The sequence below is a fragment of the Nicotiana sylvestris genome, chromosome 7, assembly GCF_000393655.2.
Source record: "Nicotiana sylvestris chromosome 7, ASM39365v2, whole genome shotgun sequence".
Taxonomy (NCBI): Eukaryota; Viridiplantae; Streptophyta; class Magnoliopsida; order Solanales; family Solanaceae; genus Nicotiana; species Nicotiana sylvestris.
In genome coordinates, this window is record NC_091063.1 from 119,166,258 (window position 1) to 119,188,335 (window position 22,078).

The window sequence follows — 22,078 nt, forward strand, 5'->3', positions numbered from 1 at the left end:
GTAGATCTAAAAGAAAAATCAAAAGATCTTAAAGATTAGGGTTTCAGAAAATACTGAAAAGGTGAGAAAGACCTTGAAAGTTTCCGATCTAACCAGGAAAGTCAAGGATCTGCCTTGAAAGGCCATGATTGGCCGGAGAAAGGTCATGACTGGAAGGAGAAAAGCCATGAATAGAAGTCGAGCAAGGACTGGACCAGATTCCCTCGAGGTCTGGCTATGAAACCATAGAAACAAGCACCCAGGAGCCATAGGAGGCTGATACATATCTCAAATGACCATGAGAGGCCATGGATTAGGCAGGGGTTGAGGTAGATTAGGGTGGGGTTAGATAGCGGCGGCTAGGGTTCTTGAGAGGTTTCAGAGAGAATTAAGAGAGAAAGGGGATTCAAAGGCGGCGGGTGTAGAGTAATGATTTAGGTTTAGGTGTCGTTCAGGGTTAAAAAAGGAAAGGGAGGACGGTGGTCGTTGATCTAAATGATCAACGACTAGGATTAAAGGGGTTAGGTGGGGAATTTGGGTTGGGTTGTTTTAATGGGGTAGGGGTCAGATTTGAGTTGCAATTGGGCTGGGAAATTTGGTCTGATTTGGGCTCAATTTTAGGCTAAAATTGAAAGCCAATCTGGCTAGATTTTAAATAGCCATTTTCCCTATTTATTTTATAAAAATTGTAAATTAATTTCTAGAAACAAATTAAAAGCACTAACATGATTTATAAAATATAATTAACAATTTAAAAATATATGACTTAATTTTATGAATATAAACGCAATTAAATCTTAAAAGAGGTTAATATTGTAATTACGTGCCATTTAGCTTAAAAATACTAAATAAATTTGTAAAAATATGCAAACATTAACTTAAATATATTATAAATAAATATGAAAGTTCAATAAATGAATTACCAAAATAATAATTTTAGAAATAATTATTAGGTTTTTATGGATAAAAGAGGGAAATAAATTGATTTTAAAAACCTTTAAAAATTATGGAAAAATAATAAAATACTTGGATATGCTAACATATGCATATATATGCCATTTTGAAGTTTTTTTGCATATTGAAAGATATATATGGAAAAATTGGGTATCAACAGGAGTATGGTTGATAAGTGATGTTTGGCCTATTTTGCGTATGTTCGTGATTCTAGTGCCGAGGTTCCTTCTTTGGATTCTGTGCCTGTTGTTTGTGAGTTTCTTGAGGTATTTCCTTTAGATCTGCCGGGTATGCCACCCGACAGGGATATTGACTTTTGCATTGATTTGGCTCCGGTCACTCAACCCATTTCTATCCCACCGCATCGTATAGCCCCGCCTGAGTTGAAAGAATTGAAGGAGAAGTTGCAAGACTTACTTGATAAGGGCTTTATTAGACCTAGTGTCTCGCTTTGGGGTGTGCCGGTGTTGTTTGTCAAGAAGAAGGACAGATCGATGAGGATGTGTATAGATTATCGACAGTTGAATAAGGTCACAATCAAGAACAACTATCTATTGCCGAGGATTGATGATTTGTTTGATCAGCTCCAGGGTGCCAAAGTGTTTTTGAAGATTGATTTGAGATCTATCTACCATCAGTTGAGGATTAGGGTATCTGATGTCCCTAAGATAGCTTTTCGCACTCGGTACGGGCATTATGATTTTTTGGTGATGTCATTTGGGTTGACAAATGCCCCAACAACTTTCATGGATTTGATGAACCGAGTGTTCAAGCCTTACTTGGATTTATTCGTGATAGTATTCATTGATGAGTTTTTGATCTATTCCCGCAGCGGGAGGACAATGAGCAACATCTGAGAGTGGTTCTTCAGACTTTGAGAGATAGCCAATTATATGCTAAGTTTTCGAAGTGTGAGTTCTGGTTGAGTTCAGTTGCATTCTTGGGTCACGTCGTTTCAGCAGAGGGTATTCAGGTGGATCCGAAGAAGATAGAGGCAGTCAAGAACTGGCCTAGACCTGTGTTAGCTATAGAGATCCGGAGTTTCTTGGGTTTGGTAGGCTATTATCGTCGGTTTGTAGAGGGGTTTTCATCCATTACAGCCCCGATGACCAGGTTAACCCATAAGGGTGCCCAGTTCATGTGGTCGGACGAGTGTGAGACGAGCTTTCAGAAGCTCAAGACAGCTTTGACTACGGCACCAATGTTGGTTTTATCCACAGGTTCAGGGCCATATACAGTTTATTGTGACGCATCTCGTATTGGACTTGGTGTGGTGTTGATGCAGGATGGCAAGGTCATTGCGTATGCTTCGCGATAGTTGAAGTTTCATTATAAGAATTATCCAGTTCATGATTTGGAGTTAGCAGCTATTGTTCACACGCTGAAGATTTGGAGGCACTATTTGTATGTCATGTCATGTAAGATGTTCACAGATCACAGGAGTATACAGTATTTATTCAAGCAGAAGGAGCTAAATTTGAGGCAGAGAAGGTGGTTGGAGCTATTGAAAAACTATGATATCACCATCTTATATCATCTGGGAAAGGCCAATGTGGTGGCCGATGCTTTGAGTAGAAAGTCAGCCAGTATGGCCGACAGTCTTGCGTAAATTCTGGTTGGTGAGAGACCACTTGCTTTGGATGTTTAGGCTTTAGCCAATCAGTTCGTGAGGTTGGATGTTTTTGAGCTCAGCCATGTGTTGGCTTGTAGAGTCGCTCGTTCTTCATTATTTGAGCGTATCCGAGATCGGCAATATAATGATCCTCATTTGTGTGTCCTTAGGGACACAGTGCGGCACGGTGGTGCCAAGCATGTTACATTAGGAGATGATGGAGTTTTGAGGCTGCAGGGTTGAATTTGTGTGCCTAATATGGATGGACTTCGTGAGTTGATTTTAGAGGAGGCCCATAGTTCCCGATACTCTAATTCATCCGGGCGCCGCTAAAATGTATCAGGATTTGCAGCAGCATTATTGGTGGTGGAGGATGAAGAAGGATATTGTTGCATATGTGGTTCGGTGTTTGAATTGTCAGCAGGTAAAGTACGAGCATTAGAGACCTGGTGGTTTGTTCTAGAATATTGAGATTCTTGAGTGGAAGTGGGAGGGTATCACTATGGATTTCGTTGTTGGACTCCCACAGACTTAGAGGAAATTCGATGCGGTGTGGGTTATTGTTGATAGGCTGACCAAGTCAGCGCATTTCACTCTTGTGGCGGTTTCCTATTCTTCTGAGCGGTTGGTAGAGATCTATATCCGGGAGATTGTTCGTCTTCATGGTGTGCCCTTGTCTATCATTTTGGACAAAGGTACGCAGTTTACCTCACATTTCTGGAGGGCAGTTCAGCGTGAGTTGGGCACAACATTTCATCCTCAGATGGACGGGCAATTCGAGTGTACTATTCAGATTTTGGAGGATATGCTTTGAGCTTGTGTCATTGACTTTGGAGGCTCATGGGATTAGTTTTTGACTTTAGCGGAGTTTGCCTGCAACACTACCAGTCGAGCATCTAGATGGCTTCTTATAAAGCGTTATATGGTAGGCGGTGTCGGTTGGGTGGTTTGAGCGGGGAGAGGTTCGGTTGTTGGGTGCGGATCTAGTACATGATGCCTTGGACAAGGTTAGGATCATTCATGATAGGCTTCGTACAGCTCAATCCAGGTAAAAGATTTTTGCCGACCGTAAGGTTCGTGATGTGGCATTCCTGGTCGGCAAACGGGTGTTGCTTCGGGTGTCGCCTATGAAGAGCATAATGAGATTTGGGAAGAGGGGCAAGCTTAGCCCCTAGATTCATTTTCCCGTTTGAGATTCTTGATCGAGTGGGAGAGGTGGCTTACAGACTTGCATTGCCACCGAGTTTATCAGCCATGCATCCAGTGTTTCATGTGTCCATGCTTCGAAAGAATCACGATGATCCATCCCACGTGTTAGACTTCAGCACTGTCTAGTTGGATAAGGACTTGTCCTATGAGGAGGAGCTGGTAGCTATTCTAGACCGATAGGTTCGTCAATTGAGATCGAAGGGTTTCCCTTCTGTTTGTGTTAAGTGGAGAGGCCAGCTTGTTGAGGCAGCGACCTGGGAGTCCGAGTCCGATATGCGGAGCCGATATCCCCATTTTTTCTCCGACTCAGGTACTTTTCTTATGTCCGTTCGAGGATGAACAATTGTTTTAGAGGTGGAGAAAGTGATGACCGGTCATCACTCGTTTTGAAAGTAAATTCTTTGTTCCGAGTCCTTAAAAACATCTTTTTTTTCTTACCTCGATTTGCGGGCACAATCCAGGCGCGTTTCCGGAAAGCTTTTATGTGAAATCTAAGTAAAATAAGGAAATTGGCCTTTAAAATTGAATAAAATTGACTTTGGTCAACATTTTTGGTAAATGGACCCGAACCCGTGATCCGATGGTCTCGTAGGATTTGTAGTAAAATATGGGACTTGGGCGTATGCCCGGAATCAAATTCCGAGGTCCTAAGCCCGAGAAATGATTTTTTTAAAGAAAATTATTTTTTGAAAAATATAAAGGCTTTTAGAAGTGAATTGATGTAATTTGTTGATGTTAGCGGGACCGTATCTTGGTTCTGGAGCCCGGTACAAGTTTGAAATAATAATTAAGTTGAATCTATGAAGTTTTGTAAGAATTTGAGTTCGTTTGGTATAAATCGGACCTTTATTTGAGAAAATGCAAATTTTGATATTCTAGAGTGATTTCATGAATTTGAGGTTTAATTCATAGTTGTTGATGTTATTTTGATGATTTGATTGCATGAGCAAGTCCGTATGATATTTTTGGACTTGTGTTCATGTTTGGTTAGGAGCCCCGAGGGCTCGGGTGAGTTTTGGTTAGGCCACGAAATAAATTTGGACTTAGAGAAATGACTGTTGCAGATTCAGTGATGTTGCAGGCTCTGATCTCGCAATTGCAAGGTCAGGCTTCACAATTGCGAGCCCAACAGGCTTGGCAATTGCGAGGGCTTGATCGCATTTGCGAAGAAAGCCCAGCCTGCTAGTGTTCGCAATTACGAACACCCCTTCGCAAATGCGAAGTCATCAGGGGAGGGACAGTATCGCAATTGTGACTATTTGTTTGCAATTGCGAGGTTAGCAGAAAATGCCTAAGTTCGCAAATGCCAGGCCTTGTTCGCATTTGTGAGCTTCGCAATTGTGAAGCTCCTGTCACAACTGCGACATCTGCGACCAGTTAATTGGGACTTAGACAGATTTTTCTTTATTTTTCAAACTCTCTCAAACCCTAAGCTCTCTTGGGCGATTTTCTAACGAAAGGTTCTTCTCCAAATCAATTGTAAGTCATTCCTAACTCATTTTCTTTAATCTATAACATATTTTCACATGATTTCAATTCAAAATCAAGGGTTTTCATGGAGGAAATTGGGTGTTTTGGGTAGAATTTTTAATTTTTGGGGATTTGGACCTCGATTTGAGGTCCGATTTCAAAACAAATTATATATTTGAGTTCGTGGGTGAATGAGTAATCGGGTTTTGGTTCGAACCTCGAGTTTTGACCATGTGGGTCCGGGGTCAATTTTTTGACTTTTTGGAGAAATTATTAGAAAACCTATTTTCATGCATTGGAATTGATTCATTTAGCATTTATTGATATCGTTAAGTAAATTGTGGCTAGATTCAAGCGAATTGGTGGTGGAATAAAGAGGTAAAGTGGTAGTTGAGGATTGAATTTTGTACGTGGCATTGAGGTAAATGTTTGGTCTAACCTTAGCTTGAGGTATTAGGAGGTGTGTCTTAATTGCTATGTGATAATTGTTGAGTACGACGTATAGGTGTGGTGACGAGTATCTATACATCGGTGTCAAACATGCCCGTGAGTCTTATACTATGATTGATGTGACTCTGTTTCGTATTGTTCATGCTTTATATGATGATTTCTATTGTTGAACAAGGCCTGTGGAAGTATTGTTGGTAATTGAACATTGTAGAGTGTTGGCTCAAGTTGAGAATTGAGTTGTGAAGTAAGTGTGGAAAAGAGAAGGGGTTTATGATATTGTCTCCCTTGCCGGGATGTTATTGATTTTGATATTATCTCCCTTGCTGGGATGTTATTACTCATGATATTGTTTCCCTTGCCGGGATATTGTTGTTATGCTATTGTTTCCTTGCCAGGATTTTATTGTGATTTTATTGATTCCCTTACCCGTATTGCTTTGTGATTGTTGCTTGGGTAAGGAAGAGTGTAAAAGTACGGAGGGTAATGCCGTGCATGATATCAGTGATAGAGTGTTAATGCACGAAGGGTAATGCCTTGCCGATATTGTGAGGTAAAAGCACAAAGGGTGATGTCGTGCCGCACGATGTACAATGTCGTGCCATGATATGAGTGATAATGCACGAAGGATAATTCCATGCCATGATTATGTGAGGTAAAAGCACGAAGGGTGATGCCGTGCCGATTATATTGATTCTTATGGTGGGGACGAGAGTAAAAGCACGAAGGGTGATGCCGTGCACTTGTCTTTGATTTCCTTATTCTTGCTTACAGTTGAATTTTTGTGTTCCTTTCACTTCTTTACTGAGATTTTGTTTGTACATGATATTTTCCCCCGAGCATGTTTCCCCTTCCCATCTTTAACTGCTAGTTTGTGTCACTATTACTTGTTGTATATGATATAAATGCACATGTTTATTTGGTAGTCTTATCCTAGCCTCGTCACTACTTCGCTGAGGTTAGGCTAGGCACTTACCAGCACATGGGGTTGGTTGTGTTGATACTACACTCTGCACTATGTGTAGATCCTGGTGCTGTAACTTTTGGACCCTAGTGAGGTTTTTACCTTCAGTCCATCAGGCGACCCGAGGTAATCCTGCAGGCGTCCGCAGGCCTTGGCATCCCCTTCCTATCTAGTTTTTCTCCTCTTCTTTACTATTTCAGAGACATGCATGTTGTTCGGACCCTATTTGTATAATTCTTAGATAGTCTGTGAGATTGTGACACCAGTTCTGGGTGGCTTATGTTTATGGAATTGTATTGGTATTATTTTAAATTGTTACATTTCATTCCTTCGCTTTATTATTTCCGCAGTTTATAAAATATTAACTCACAATTGTTAAGGGATTAAAAATGAAAAGGGTTAAATAATTGGAATAATTGGCTTGTCTAGCTTTCTCTAGTAGGCGCCATCATGACTCCCGAGGGTGAGAAATTTGGGTCGTGACAATTAATAACATAAGAATAAGAGAAGCAATATCAACATCAATCGCTCCATAAGAAGGGAAACAGTGTAAGTACTGCTAGCTTCTAAGAGTGGAGTATCTTTGGAAGTTCGTTCATTACATTATGTACAATTGGAGTCGTGCAAAAGAAGGAAAGGGATAACCTCACATACCTAGTATATACTGCCCAATCTCAAGCTATGCAAATGTCACGGCTCCTTAGTCTACAATAAGAGAAATGACACTATCGTTATCATATAGGCATCGTAACTATTATGTATCGACCACAACCTATTTTACGATGAAACGGACATAACCTCCCCTATTATATGACTTCCCACAAGTCAAAATAGTCACCAATCATCAAAAACAACATAAATAATAATCATATTGAGCCCCCCAAAAATAGTCCACCAACCAACAACATTACTACCAAGCTTTTCGATATATATTTCACAAGTTCTCGCTTCAATGACTTAGCTACAACTTGGATAATCTTAAATACATGTAGGGTAAGAGGTTTATTACCTTTAAAAAGAAAGAACAACTCCAATTTCACTTTAATTGTCCACGAAATATCCCTCTAATGCTGCCAAAAGAACAAGGAAGTGAAACTAGCAATCAATTAGGGTTTTTCGGCACTAGAATCACTTTAGAAGACTTGAAATCTCCTAGGGTTGATATTAAAAACTTGAGGGAGTATTTACAGAACATAAACCCCTTAAAACAACCTCCCACACGAGCTGGAACAACACAAAAATGAGCAATAACAAGAAAAACAAGAAATTTACTAGCGCCACGGGATTCCCGACAATTGATTTGTCCTTTGTTTGGGTCTTGGATCATGAGATAAACTTGAGAGAATATTTTTAGTGTTCTAAGTCTGAATACACTAAAAAATAATGACTTAAAACAGTTTTGAGGCATCTTATATATATATATATATCCATATGTCTTAAACCGCCTATGTGGGCCTTATAGAGAGGTGTTTGGCGCAGTCTCGCGAAAACGTGAATATCTCTCTACTATGAGATTGTATTGACAAATGGTTTTATGCTTGGAAACTAGGCTCATAGATCATCAATTTGGCACGTAGATCACTCCAAATTCCAAGTAAAATGGGAGAAAAGCTTAGTAACATTTGACCTAAAGTTTAAGTAAAACTATGAACCTAAGTTGCGACAGCTTTTGTCGACTTTTGTTTCATAACTCGTTTGACTTCAAGACTTATGATACAGATATTATATGATTTAAATAACTTAAAATACGACCTTTTGAGTATATTAAGAACCTCTAGGTTTACCCAAAAATATAGGATACAACATCCTTGATTCGTTTAACTTCTAATACTTGTTAACCACCCTTATACACCCTTGTATAATTGAAGACCAATAGGATTAACTTCTTATCATCTTAAAGATAATCTCTTCATGGGTTTATGTTGAATACCTTATGACATGAACTAATGTACGTGAATATGGGTTGTAACACCCTCCCCCATCAGGAACATTCATCCTCGAATGTAAGGGTTGTCACACCTCCTTTTTCCGCACCCGCGAGGGTGCGTGGGAGTTTTTCCAATTAAAGGACAATCGAGACGGGATTGGTTTATTTATTTCAGAGTCGCCACTTGGGAGATTTAGGGTGTCCCAAGTCACCAATTTTAATCCCGAATCGAGGAAAAGAATGACTCCATATTACAGTCTGCGTACCAGAAATCCGGATAAGGAATTCTGTTAACCCGAGAGAAGGTGTTAGGCATTCCCGAGTTCCGTGGTTCTAGCACGGTCGCTCAACTGTTATATTCGGCTTGATTATCTGATTTTATACAAATATGAACTTATGTGCAAATTTTATCTTTTAACCGCTTTATTATTATTGTTTTTAAAAGAAATATGAACATCGCTTAAAACACGTCTTTGGACTGCGTTACATGAAATGCACCCACAATCCGGAACACGTTTTATTTGATGTTTTGGGATTTGGATTCGGGTCGCATGAAATGCACACCCAGGCTTAAGAAAGTAAAATATTAAACACGCGCCTAAAGAGACTATCGCGTTATTATTTTGGGGAAGACCGTGAAATTCGCTAAACGGTCCTTCCGAATTCTAATTAAACCATACATTTTGTGAGGGCCCCGCAATCTATACGTTTTATTTGGCGAGGCTCGTCTCATTTTTATTTTTAAAGGATAAACCTACAATGACTATATTTTCTATTAAGTTCGTCTCTAAAATAAAAGAAAATCTCTTAATTATTTACATGCTGAAAAACGTAACTTATTAGTTATTAGTTTACGGCTAATGCGAATGGAAAATTGCGATCGAGTTTGTACAAAGAAAAACTGCTTTCATTTTATATTCTGTTATTCAATAATACTAGAACATGAGATTGACCATAATATCAAAACAGATTAATTATTCTCCGTAATTTAAACTAACATTATTAGATGAAGAAAGTATACATATGCAACCTCATTATTCATTAATCATTCAACTACATCTTTATACGAAGAAAGAAAAATTATATTCAACCACAAATCTAAACAGGAGGAATTCAACAGGAACAAAGCCTGATTAATATTTCATTTTTTGCTTCAAGCCGAGATTGTACAAATGTGTACCTGGAAACAGCAGTACAAGAACAAAAGAAGGAGAAGTCAGCAGCAGTAATAACACAGCAACAGCAGATTCAGCAACATCGCAAACCAGTACAGTAGGAATAGCAGAAAACCCAGGAGACTATAAACGACTCCAAGTATAGTGAAGAAGTAAAAGGTAGGAAGGTTCTGACTATTTCAGATCTTAAGCGAGGCAATGAAGCAGTAACTATTCTTTTTCAACTTCAAAACTCTCCAAAATGAATTCTGCCCCTGTATATTCAGTGTATCCAGAATGTATATCGGGTGTATACTTCTCACTCCGCCCCCTCTTTTTTTCTTCTCTCTATCTAGTTTTTCCTCTCTTTTTTTCCACCCTTCTTCCTAAATTTTCTCTTCTATTTATAGCAAAATTTTCGAAATTTTCAGATTTGTTTTTTATTATTTTATTATTTTTTTAATTAAAAGAAATCCCACTTACAAATTGCTTTTATTTTTTTAGAAAAAGAAATCCCACATTTATTTACTTTTATTTTTAAAATTCCAACTTTAATTACTTTATCTTATTTAAAATCCCACTTTTTATTTTTTTAAAAGAGAATCTCACTTTATTTAACTTTTCTTTAAAAAATAAACCACTATCTTTTCTTTTTCTTTTAAAAATGCTACTTTCAATTACTTTAAATTTTTTAAATTTTCAGATATCTTTATATTTATTTTTTAATTCCAACCTTCTTTTACTTTTAAATTTTTTAAAACTTTTTACTTTTTTTTTAAATTTTCTACATTCTTTTACATTTTTTTATTTTTTTATTTTTTATTTTTTTAAAATCATTTCCGAAATTACTATATATATATATATATTTTTTTTAAAATAAAAATAATAAATAAAATAAAATATTTTCGGATTTTTTTATATATATAAAAAAACAAAAAATAAAACTATTAATAGTGATAATTCACTTTTTATTTTATTTTTTATTTTTTTTGGTTTTGTTTTGTGTTGGACAAAAATGAAGAAGGGGTATTGGGTTAATGGACTAGGTCAACCCAGTTCGAAATGGACTGGGTCGTAGGGAAGATTGGGCCATTTTATGGGCCTATAGCTTGAAATTGAAGAAGAGGCCCAATTCCGACTTTCTTTATATTTTCGCTCTCTTTTCTTCTTTTATTTTTCTAAAACTAAATTATAAAAATACTTAAACTATTATTAAGAACTAAATTAAGTTATAAAGGCGCAAATTAACTCCCAATAACAATTAACGCACAATTAAGTATTAATTAAGCATAAAATTGTATATTTGGACATTAAATGCTAAAAATGCAAACGATGCCTATTTTTGTAATTTTTAATTTTTGTAAAACAATTTTAATTACTAACAATTGTAGAATTAAATCCTACATGCAAAATGCGACATATTTTTGTATTTTTTATTAATTTAGCGAATAAACACGCACAGACAAATACAAATAATTCTTCAAAATATCACAAAATTGTACACCAAAGAAAAATCATTTTATTTTTGAATTTTTTGGGAGTAATTCTCATATAGGGCAAAAATCACGTGCTTACAGCTGCCCCTCTTTGCCCGGAGACACGAAGGGTTTTCGTGCAAAGATAAAGCGAGCGATTTTTGCCCATCCGAGTACTCCGTTGAAGCATTTTTTGAAAAAGATTTGACCGAACCTTTGCTTCAAAGGTTTCCTACATATCCTGGGCTAAACAGGAATCAGGTCAATGTAGTTCGAGAAATTTTGGTAGCTGGGACTACCGTTGGACTGCAATGTTACTGTTGTTGCATGTTATTACTACTGCTTACCGATCTCCTTGTTACACCGTGCTTAAAAAAAACAAGAAGCTAGGCTAGAGTACAATTTGTTTTTGTTGCCTTGCTTCCTTGTCTGCTTGCATTTCTTTCGGTGCTTTACTTCTTTTGACACATGTACTTGAGTTTGTACTGTGACCTCTTGTTGCAACCTTCTGTTTCCCGGTGCCGGGGAATTTTATTGTTTCCTGCTGGGGATTCCTATTGTAACCCTCTGTTTTATTGTCCTCTGACTTGATTTTGAAATGTATGCCTCTGTTATCTGGGCGGGCTCCCAATTTTAATACTTGAAAATTAAAGACTTGAAATGTATGCCTCTGTTATCTGGGCGGGCTCCCAAGTTCAATGCTTGAAAATTAAAGACTGAAATGTATGCCTCTGTTCTATGGGCGGGCTCCCAACTTCAACAACAACTTTAAAAATGAATGTCATTCCTCTCTTCAACCAATACATCGCCATTCTGTTCTTCAGAGGGGGCTCCTGATTTCAACAACTTTAAAAAATAAAATCCTATTCGAGGGCGGATGAACCCGAAATATCCTATTCGAGGGCGGATGAACCCAAATATCCTATTCGAGAGCGGATGAACCCAAAATATCCTATTCGAGGGCGGATGAACCCAAAATATCCTATTCGAGGGCGGATGAACCCAAAATATCCTATTCGAGGGCGGATGAACCCAGAATATCCTATTCGAGGGCGGATGAACCCAGAATATCCTATTCGAGGGCGGATGAACCCAGAATATCCTATTCGAGGGCGGATGAACCCAGAATATCCTATTCGAGGGCGGATGAACCCAGAATATCCTATTCGAGGGCGGATGAACCCAGAATATCCTATTCGAGGGCGGATGAACCCAGAATATCCTATTCGAGGGCGGATGAACCCAGAATATCCTATTCGAGGGCGGATGAACCCAGAATATCCTATTCGAGGGCGGATGAACCCAGAATATCCTATTCGAGGGCGGATGAACCCAAAATATCCTATTCGAGGGCGGATGAACCCAAAATATCCTATTCGAGGGCGGATGAACCCAAATATCCTATTCGAGGGCGGATGAACCCAATATATCCTATTCGAGGGCGGATGAACCCAGAATATCCTATTCGAGGGCGGATGAACCCAAAATATCCTATTCGAGGGCGGATGAACCCAAAATATCCTATTCGAGGGCGGATGAACCCAAAATATCCTATTCGAGGGCGGATGAACCCAATTATCCTATTCGAGGGCGGATGAACCCAAAATATCCTATTCGAGGGCGGATGAACCCAAAATATCCTATTCGAGGGCGGATGAACCCAAAATATCCTATTCGAGGGCGGATGAACCCATATATCCTATTCGAGGGCGGATGAACCCAAAATATCCTATTCGAGGGCGGATGAACCCAAATATCCTGTTCGAGGGCGGATGAACCCAAAATATCCTGTTCGAGGGCGGATGAACCCAAAATATCCTGTTCGAGGGCGGATGAACCCAAATATCCTATTCGAGGGCGGATGAACCCAAATATCCTATTCGAGGGCGGATGAACCCAAAATATCCTATTCGAGGGCGGATGAACCCAAAATATCCTATTCGAGGGCGGATGAACCCAAAATATCCTATTCGAGGGCGGATGAACCCAAAATATCCTATTCGAGGGCGGATGAACCCAAAATATCCTATTCGAGGGCGGATGATCCCATTTTCAAAATCTTGGAATTGTCTTACCTCCGACTGTTTTTCTTCGAATCGTGTTGTCTTGCTATCTCTTAAAACTTGAATTGATTTCCTCGTTCTTCCGAGAAATTTTTCGACAATGGCAGAAAATCTTCTGCCCCAGTTTTGGTGCTTTTCCTTGTTCTCCAGGTGGACGCCTGACTTCTGATATTTCAACTGTTCTTCCTTGTTCTCTAGGTGGATGCCTGATTGCTGATACTTCAACTGTTCTTCCTTGTTCTCCAGGTGGACGCCTGATTTCTTCTTCAATTTTTCATCCTCATTCTCCAGGTGGATGCCTGACTTCTTCTTCAATTTTTTATCCTCCGCTCTGCTTTGTTCTTGCTTGCTGGGGATAATACCACTGTGGGAGTCTCCTTTCTTCCCCTCCTTCAAATTTAATTTTTTTTTTCAGAATTTATTTTCTCTCAACACTGCTGGGGATAAAAGTGTTATCTTCTTGGGATAACGTTGTTGAGGATAATGCTGCTGGGGAATTTTATCCCTTCAAATTGATGCATCATTCTTCTGGAAGCTGCTGGGGATGATAATGGTTTTTGCTCTTATGAGCACAAATGTCATCCCTTTGTTCTGTCTGCTGGGGAACAACTTCTTTTATTAAAACTTGTTATGCTGGGGATAAAACTGGTTCAAAGACCACTTCCCTTGAGACTGGTGCTATATTCATTTTACCCTGAATGGTTATCTGACTTCCAGAAAATTTTCCAAATGAAAGGAAAATTTTCTGCCCCAGTTTGACAGTCTCACTTATGGCCTGCATTTCTGTCATCAATGCCACTTCCTTTACCTGTTTCAATTTAAACAAAATTTGTTAGTTTAAAACGCGGTGGTTGGTTGTGATACTCCCACTGGGATGGTTTTCCCTTTTCTCTTCCTTGCTCTGCGTTCCACAACTTGTTGGGGATGATATTATTTGCTGGGGATAATCCTTTTCTGCTGGGGATATCCCTCTTCTTTCGTGGCATGGCTCGGAAATTTGCATTTTCCCGACCTTTTAGTCTCGCATGAATTTCCCAAATCATGCTTATTGTTTTTCTTGTTTTGTCCATGGGCTCTGGTCTTGAGGTTTAATAACCTTTGATTTCGGCAAGGATATCCCTCTTGACACTCGTCAATTCTTTTGCTGGAGATATCTTTCTTGACACTGGCCTCGCGCTTGTTCCTTCCTGACTATATCACTTGGATGTATTAGTCAGATCTTATCTTGGAAAGCTGATGGCCTATTTTGAAATCATTTCCCACTGGTTCTGACCAAACAGACTCTACTGGGGAATTTTTCTATGAAAGGAAAAGATAAAAGGGAACAGAATAAAAGACAACGGAAAAAGATGACTCTTTAACAAAAGAAACTATAAATAAAACCCTATCAAACGCAGACACCGACTCTAATGGTCATGACATGCCTATGTGGCCTATCCTTCGTCAATCATCTTTCAAGATCTTCAATTGGCAATTCCCCATCTGATTCTTAATCTTATTCGACTTGTAGTGCCCGAAGGGTTTTCACTATCAAGCCTCTCTCATTTTGGGTTTTTCTCTCAACTTTCATCACCTTATGGTGCATGTGAAGGTTTTCACCGATAAGACTCTCTCATTTGTATCACTTTTCAGCTGGGGTTTTGGAGTGTTGCCGGTATGACTCTTTCTGTTGGAGATTAGAGTCCTTTCTGCTGTGGAACAAAATGTTATGCTCACCGGTGAGACTCTCATTTGTCTGACTTGAAATCTTTTGAAGACTGATCAGAAGGTCTTTCTTTGGACCGTAATGTGGGTTTTGGATAGGGCTAGAAAAAAAAGGTATTAAAGGCTCAAAAATGCATTAATTTTTGGGTTATTAGTTACAACCTTCGGAATTAGATTTATTTACAACAAATGCAACATTTGCCCCAGTTTCTTGCTTGGGGATATTTTAATTGATTGGTTTTTTTTTTCATTTTTTTCAAAACTATGACCGAGCCGTGAAGCGCCTACGTATCCTCTTTGAGGAATCAGGTCAAACGTAGTTCCCAATTCCTCTTTTTTCATTTGACTTTCTTTTGTTTTTGTTTTTTTTCATTTTTCTTTTTTTTTTTTTTTTGATTTTTCTTTACCTTCCAGGCTCGTATTTCCTAGTCGTTGCTATTGATTCCGAACGAGGGGTATGAAAGAAAATAAATAAGGCTCAAAAGGGGTAACGAATGATAAAGTGTTTAGGTAGCAGAATAAAATGCCTTCGTCATTCCAGTCTTCAAAACATGCCAAGTGCAAACAACACAATTGAACAATAGATTTATAGTCTCTTCCGATGGTGCTGGACTTGACAATTATATTCAACATCTGTTTGTTCATTTGTCACTTCTAAAGCACCGTTGGGCGACACTCTCATTCTCATTATTATGAACGACCCTCATGCCAATTTAGGCGAATCTTTCTTTAACGGTTTTCTTTGTGTTTAACTTGCCCCAGTTCCACATGACTCGGGCTCCAAATAATCTCAAACCGTTCTTATTTCCTTTAAATGCTTTGATCACCTTCCCAGGGTTTTATGATTAACTTTTAAGACTAGGCCCAAACTGTGTGCGCATGTCATGTCACTGGAATCGGCGCTGAACAAAATGATAAAAGGACTAAACAAAAGATGACTGGAAACAATAAAAGACCGGCTTTTGTATTAGACTACCGGTGAAATGGTTTGAATAATAAAACAAACAAAACAACCAGAATAAAATCTTAACACAACCTTGACAAAACTTAAACAAATTGATATGACAAACTGGAAAGATAAGAAGGTTTGACACAAGACAATATTCGGATTACAATCCTAATAATCCGAACAACAGAAATGACAACAAAATAAGACACCACCCGCTTCTCTTTTGCTAACCAAGGAACGGAGCGACCTCCCACTTTATCAAAATTGGCATCTTTAGCCACTGAGCTTTGCATCAGTATTGTCTAGACCATTTCCAACTTCGATATCGTCAACCTTAGTCAACAAGTCCCAATAGGATTCGAGTGCTTCTGCTATCTGGCCTGATCCCCGCAAAGTGTGCTTCTGGGTCTTGTATTTCCGGCTTACCACAAACCAACCACCTTCTTTCTTTGCGATTCAAAACAGGTTAGAATGGACTCCGTCGGTCCCCATAATTAATAACATCTTTTTTTTCATTTTCTTTCTTTCTTTTTTTTCGATTTTTTTTTTCATTTCATTTTTTTTTCTTTTTCATTTTTTTTTCATTTTTTTTTGTGGTCGAATCTTATGGAGATTGCCTACGTATCATGACCCCGCATGAATCAGACCTTGCGTAGTTCGGACCAATAAAAGATAAGCAATACTAATCATTTTTTCAATTTTCATATTGAGTTTCAAAGGTTTAAAAATGACCTACAAACTTGAAAATCAAACGACCCACATATTATAATCAAAAGTTTTACAAACTCCAAAACAAACGGCAAGCTTCCTTTCTCCGTTTGACAAATGCAACCGAACGATTATTTTTGCAAATGTGGCCCTTCCGAATTTTGAGGCCGGAGAGGATTATTTTATGACACTTTACAAACTTGCTCATTCTTTTACGAAAATAGCCTTTCGACAACTGAAAGATACTCTAAGGCTATTTCGGCAAGAACGGTTTAAGACGCGGTCGAAGCTGGCTCGACTTATTTTGACCAAAAATCCAAACGGTATTCACCTGACCGCTGACTCTTTGTTTTGTTTTTTTCAAATTACAATAAAATCGTGTGTTGCAAACATGGCCCTTCAGCGCCTCGAGGACGAAGATTTTTAAGGCCGTGTGGGTCGACTGGACCAAAATCCTACCCATGACCCCAAAAATGGTTGTTTATGCGAAGTCAGCCTTCCGGCGTCCCTTTCGAGAACATTCGGCTATTTTTGACAAAAACAGCACCACCCTGACTTATTTATGACTCTTTAAAATTTGTCATATTTTTTTTTGTTGCTATTTTTAGCAAAAAGGGGGGGTTGGACACCACCCGACTTATTTATGACAAAATTAAAATTTTGACACGTTTTTATTTATTTATTGGTTTTTGGCTATTTTAGCAAAAAGGTGGGGTTGGACCCGATGAGGGTTGCCTACGTATCTCACATCCGGTGAGAATCAAACCCGCGTAGTTCGGGCAGGTCATGAATAAAGTAAGTAAACTAATTTTAAATTATTATTATTTTGAATTTGTAAAAGAACTGCTTTGAAAGAAGAAATGAAGTATATATATATATATATTTTTTGAATTTTTGATTGATTTTCTTTTTGAAAGAAAGACTTCTAAGAATTCCTTTTCTTTTGATTTAAACTTTGAGAATTTCAAAAGTAAAAGGAAGATTTTTTTTTGTTCTTTCTTATTCTAAGAAGAAAGAAAATATTTTTTTGGAATTTTACCTTTAATAAATGAAATGATTTCTAAAAAAAAATATTTTTTTTTGAATTTTGAATTTTCTTTTCAATTTTTAAAGAAGAAGGAAAATATTTTCGAATTTGTTTTATTTTATTATATATATATATATATATATATATATATATATATATATATATATATATATATATATATATTTAATAATTAAAAAGACTTTCTTAAAGAAGTCAATAATGGAAAATATTTTTGGATTTTTTGTTTTGAAAATTGGGAGTCTAAAAAAAACTTTTCTAGACTTTTCGGCAGGACAAATATTTTTGCAACAAATAAAGATATATATACATTTTTGGAAATAAAGAAAAACTTTTTGGATTTATATATATATTTGCAACAAATAATAAAACCACTTTCAACGCGACTCTTTTTATTTTATTATTTTGAATTTTTCAGAAACGAATAAAAAAAAACTATTTTAAAAGTAAGACTCTTTTTCATTGTCATTTTCAGGGGAAGACAAACTATTTTCCTTTATATATATATATATATATATATATATATATATATATATTATTTCTTTTTTTTATTTTTTTGAAAAATAAGACAAAACAACGATTTTTTTTCTTTCTATTTTTTCTTTGGTTTTAATAAAACAAACTAATAAGACATTTTTTTTCATTTTCTCAAAATTTCGGCAGAGTTTTGACAGTATTTGGGCATTGGTTTTTTTTTTCAAAAATAAACAGTCAATTCCCTAACCGCTATTTCTTTTTTTCAATTTTAAAATATTATTCATGATATTCAAAAGTCAGTCAACACACAAATCCGGATCAAATAAATGCGCAAGTAGCAGCAAGTAAGATGCATCAGGATGGTCATTTTTTTTGGTACACCTGTCCTAGACAGACCCAACCCCTGTGTTGAGTCTCCAAAGTCAAATGCACGTGATGCAAACAATCGCTCCTACTAGGGATCCGGCATGAAGCTGAGTTATTCTAAGTGAAAAAACCTGAGGCATATTGATCTAGCCCTGGCTTACCCAAACGGACAGTTTGAGCCGAAGCGGGGGCAACGTACCGGGAGCACGAAAGTCTACCCGGCCTAGTTACTTGTCCCAACTTCGTCTTATTTGGTATGACTTTAACAGAAAGGTGGGCCACGCGCACGTGTGCACCATAAATTTAGAAGACTCAGAAAGAAGGGGGTTTCGTAGCAGTTGTATATATTCATAATTCAAATAATATTAAAGCGGTAAAAGTGTCATTTAGCACATTGGGCATATATCATGTAAAAAAATCAGATAATAAATAAAACCAACTATAACAATTATTTTAAGCTCGAATTCTTGAACCCTGAACCAGTGGTTCTGGGTTATGATCCCCAGCAGAGTCGCCAGAGCTGTCACACCTCCTTTTTCCGCACCCGCGAGGGTGCGTGGGAGTTTTTCCAATTAAAGGACAATCGAGACGGGATTGGTTTATTTATTTCAGAGTCGCCACTTGGGAGATTTAGGGTGTCCCAAGTCACCAATTTTAATCCCGAATCGAGGAAAAGAATGACTCCATATTACAGTCTGCGTACCAGAAATCCGGATAAGGAATTCTGTTAACCCGGGAGAAGGTGTTAGGCATTCCCGAGTTCCGTGGTTCTAGCACGGTCGCTCAACTGTTATATTCGGCTTGATTATCTGATTTTATACAAATATGAACTTATGTGCAAATTTTATCTTTTAACCGCTTTATTATTATTGTTTTTAAAAGAAATATGAACATCGCTTAAAACACGTCTTTGGACTGCGTTACATGAAATGCACCCACAATCCGGAACACGTTTTATTTGATGTTTTGGGATTTGGATTCGGGTCGCATGAAATGCACACCCAGGCTTAAGAAAGTAAAATATTAAACACGCGCCTAAAGAGACTATCGCGTTATTATTTTGGGGAAGACCGTGAAATTCGCTAAACGGTCCTTCCGAATTCTAATTAAACCATACATTTTGTGAGGGCCCCGCAATCTATACGTTTTATTTGGCGAGGCTCGTCTCATTTTTATTTTTAAAGGATAAACCTACAATGACTATATTTTCTATTAAGTTCGTCTCTAAAATAAAAGAAAATCTCTTAATTATTTACATGCTGAAAAACGTAACTTATTAGTTATTAGTTTACGGCTAATGCGAATGGAAAATTGCGATCGAGTTTGTACAAAGAAAAACTGCTTTCATTTTATATTCTGTTATTCAATAATACTAGAACATGAGATTGACCATAATATCAAAACAGATTAATTATTCTCCGTAATTTAAACTAACATTATTAGATGAAGAAAGTATACATATGCAACCTCATTATTCATTAATCATTCAACTACATCTTTATACGAAGAAAGAAAAATTATATTCAACCACAAATCTAAACAGGAGGAATTCAACAGGAACAAAGCCTGATTAATATTTCATTTTTTGCTTCAAGCCGAGATTGTACAAATGTGTACCTGGAAACAGCAGTACAAGAACAAAAGAAGGAGAAGTCAGCAGCAGTAATAACACAGCAACAGCAGATTCAGCAACATCGCAAACCAGTACAGTAGGAATAGCAGAAAACCCAGGAGACTATAAACGACTCCAAGTATAGTGAAGAAGTAAAAGGTAGGAAGGTTCTGACTATTTCAGATCTTAAGCGAGGCAATGAAGCAGTAACTATTCTTTTTCAACTTCAAAACTCTCCAAAATGAATTCTGCCCCTGTATATTCAGTGTATCCAGAATGTATATCGGGTGTATACTTCTCACTCCGCCCCCTCTTTTTTTCTTCTCTCTATCTAGTTTTTCCTCTCTTTTTTTCCACCCTTCTTCCTAAATTTTCTCTTCTATTTATAGCAAAATTTTCGAAATTTTCAGATTTGTTTTTTATTATTTTATTATTTTTTTAATTAAAAGAAATCCCACTTACAAATTGCTTTTATTTTTTTAGAAAAAGAAATCCCACCTTTATTTACTTTTATTTTTAAAATTCCAACTTTAATTACTTTATCTTATTTAAAATCCCACTTTTTATTTTTTTAAAAGAGAATCTCACTTTATTTAACTTTTCTTTAAAAAATAAACCACTATCTTTTCTTTTTCTTTTAAAAATGCTACTTTCAATTACTTTAAATTTTTTAAATTTTCAGATATCTTTATATTTATTTTTTAATTCCAACCTTCTTTTACTTTTAAATTTTTTAAAACTTTTTACTTTTTTTTTAAATTTTCTACATTCTTTTACATTTTTTTATTTTTTTATTTTTTATTTTTTTAAAATCATTTCCGAAATTACTATATATATATATATATTTTTTTTAAAATAAAAATAATAAATAAAATAAAATATTTTCGGATTTTTTTATATATATAAAAAAACAAAAAATAAAACTATTAATAGTGATAATTCACTTTTTATTTTATTTTTTATTTTTTTTGGTTTTGTTTTGTGTTGGACAAAAATGAAGAAGGGGTGTTGGGTTAATGGACTAGGTCGACCCAGTTCGAAATGGACTGGGTCGTAGGGAAGATTGGGCCATTTTATGGGCCTATAGCTTGAAATTGAAGAAGAGGCCCAATTCCGACTTTCTTTATATTTTCGCTCTCTTTTCTTCTTTTATTTTTCTAAAACTAAATTATAAAAATACTTAAACTATTATTAAGAACTAAATTAAGTTATAAAGGCGCAAATTAACTCCCAATAACAATTAACGCACAATTAAGTATTAATTAAGCATAAAATTGTATATTTGGACATTAAATGCTAAAAATGCAAACGATGCCTATTTTTGTAATTTTTAATTTTTGTAAAACAATTTTAATTACTAACAATTGTAGAATTAAATCCTACATGCAAAATGCGACATATTTTTGTATTTTTTATTAATTTAGCGAATAAACACGCACAGACAAATACAAATAATTCTTCAAAATATCACAAAATTGTACACCAAAGAAAAATCATTTTATTTTTGAATTTTTTGGGAGTAATTCTCATATAGGGCAAAAATCACGTGCTTACAAGGGTTTATGGGGAGTCTAAATCATCGTGGATTCCAATGGAAATTTCTGGCCGAGTTTCCCCTATAATATGGACACTAGCGAAACTTGCAAGTAGTCAGACCCAACGTATTGCCTTACAAGGCTACACAAAGCATTATGGATATGTGCATTATCTGCATATCACTATTTTGTATTAAGAAAGAGTATTCACAAGCCATTGCTTACCTCATAGAGCTGTTTCACCTTCTAATGCGTCCTGCGTTCCCCTAGAATCCTCGTTATCTTCATTCTGGAATAGGTAAGGGTATTTAGACTTCATCTATTCTTCTTTTTCCCATGTCATTTCCTCCATATTCTTGTTCCTCCACAATACTTTGATAGAAGCTACATCTTTTGTTCTCAGCTTGCGGACTTGTCAATCTAATGTA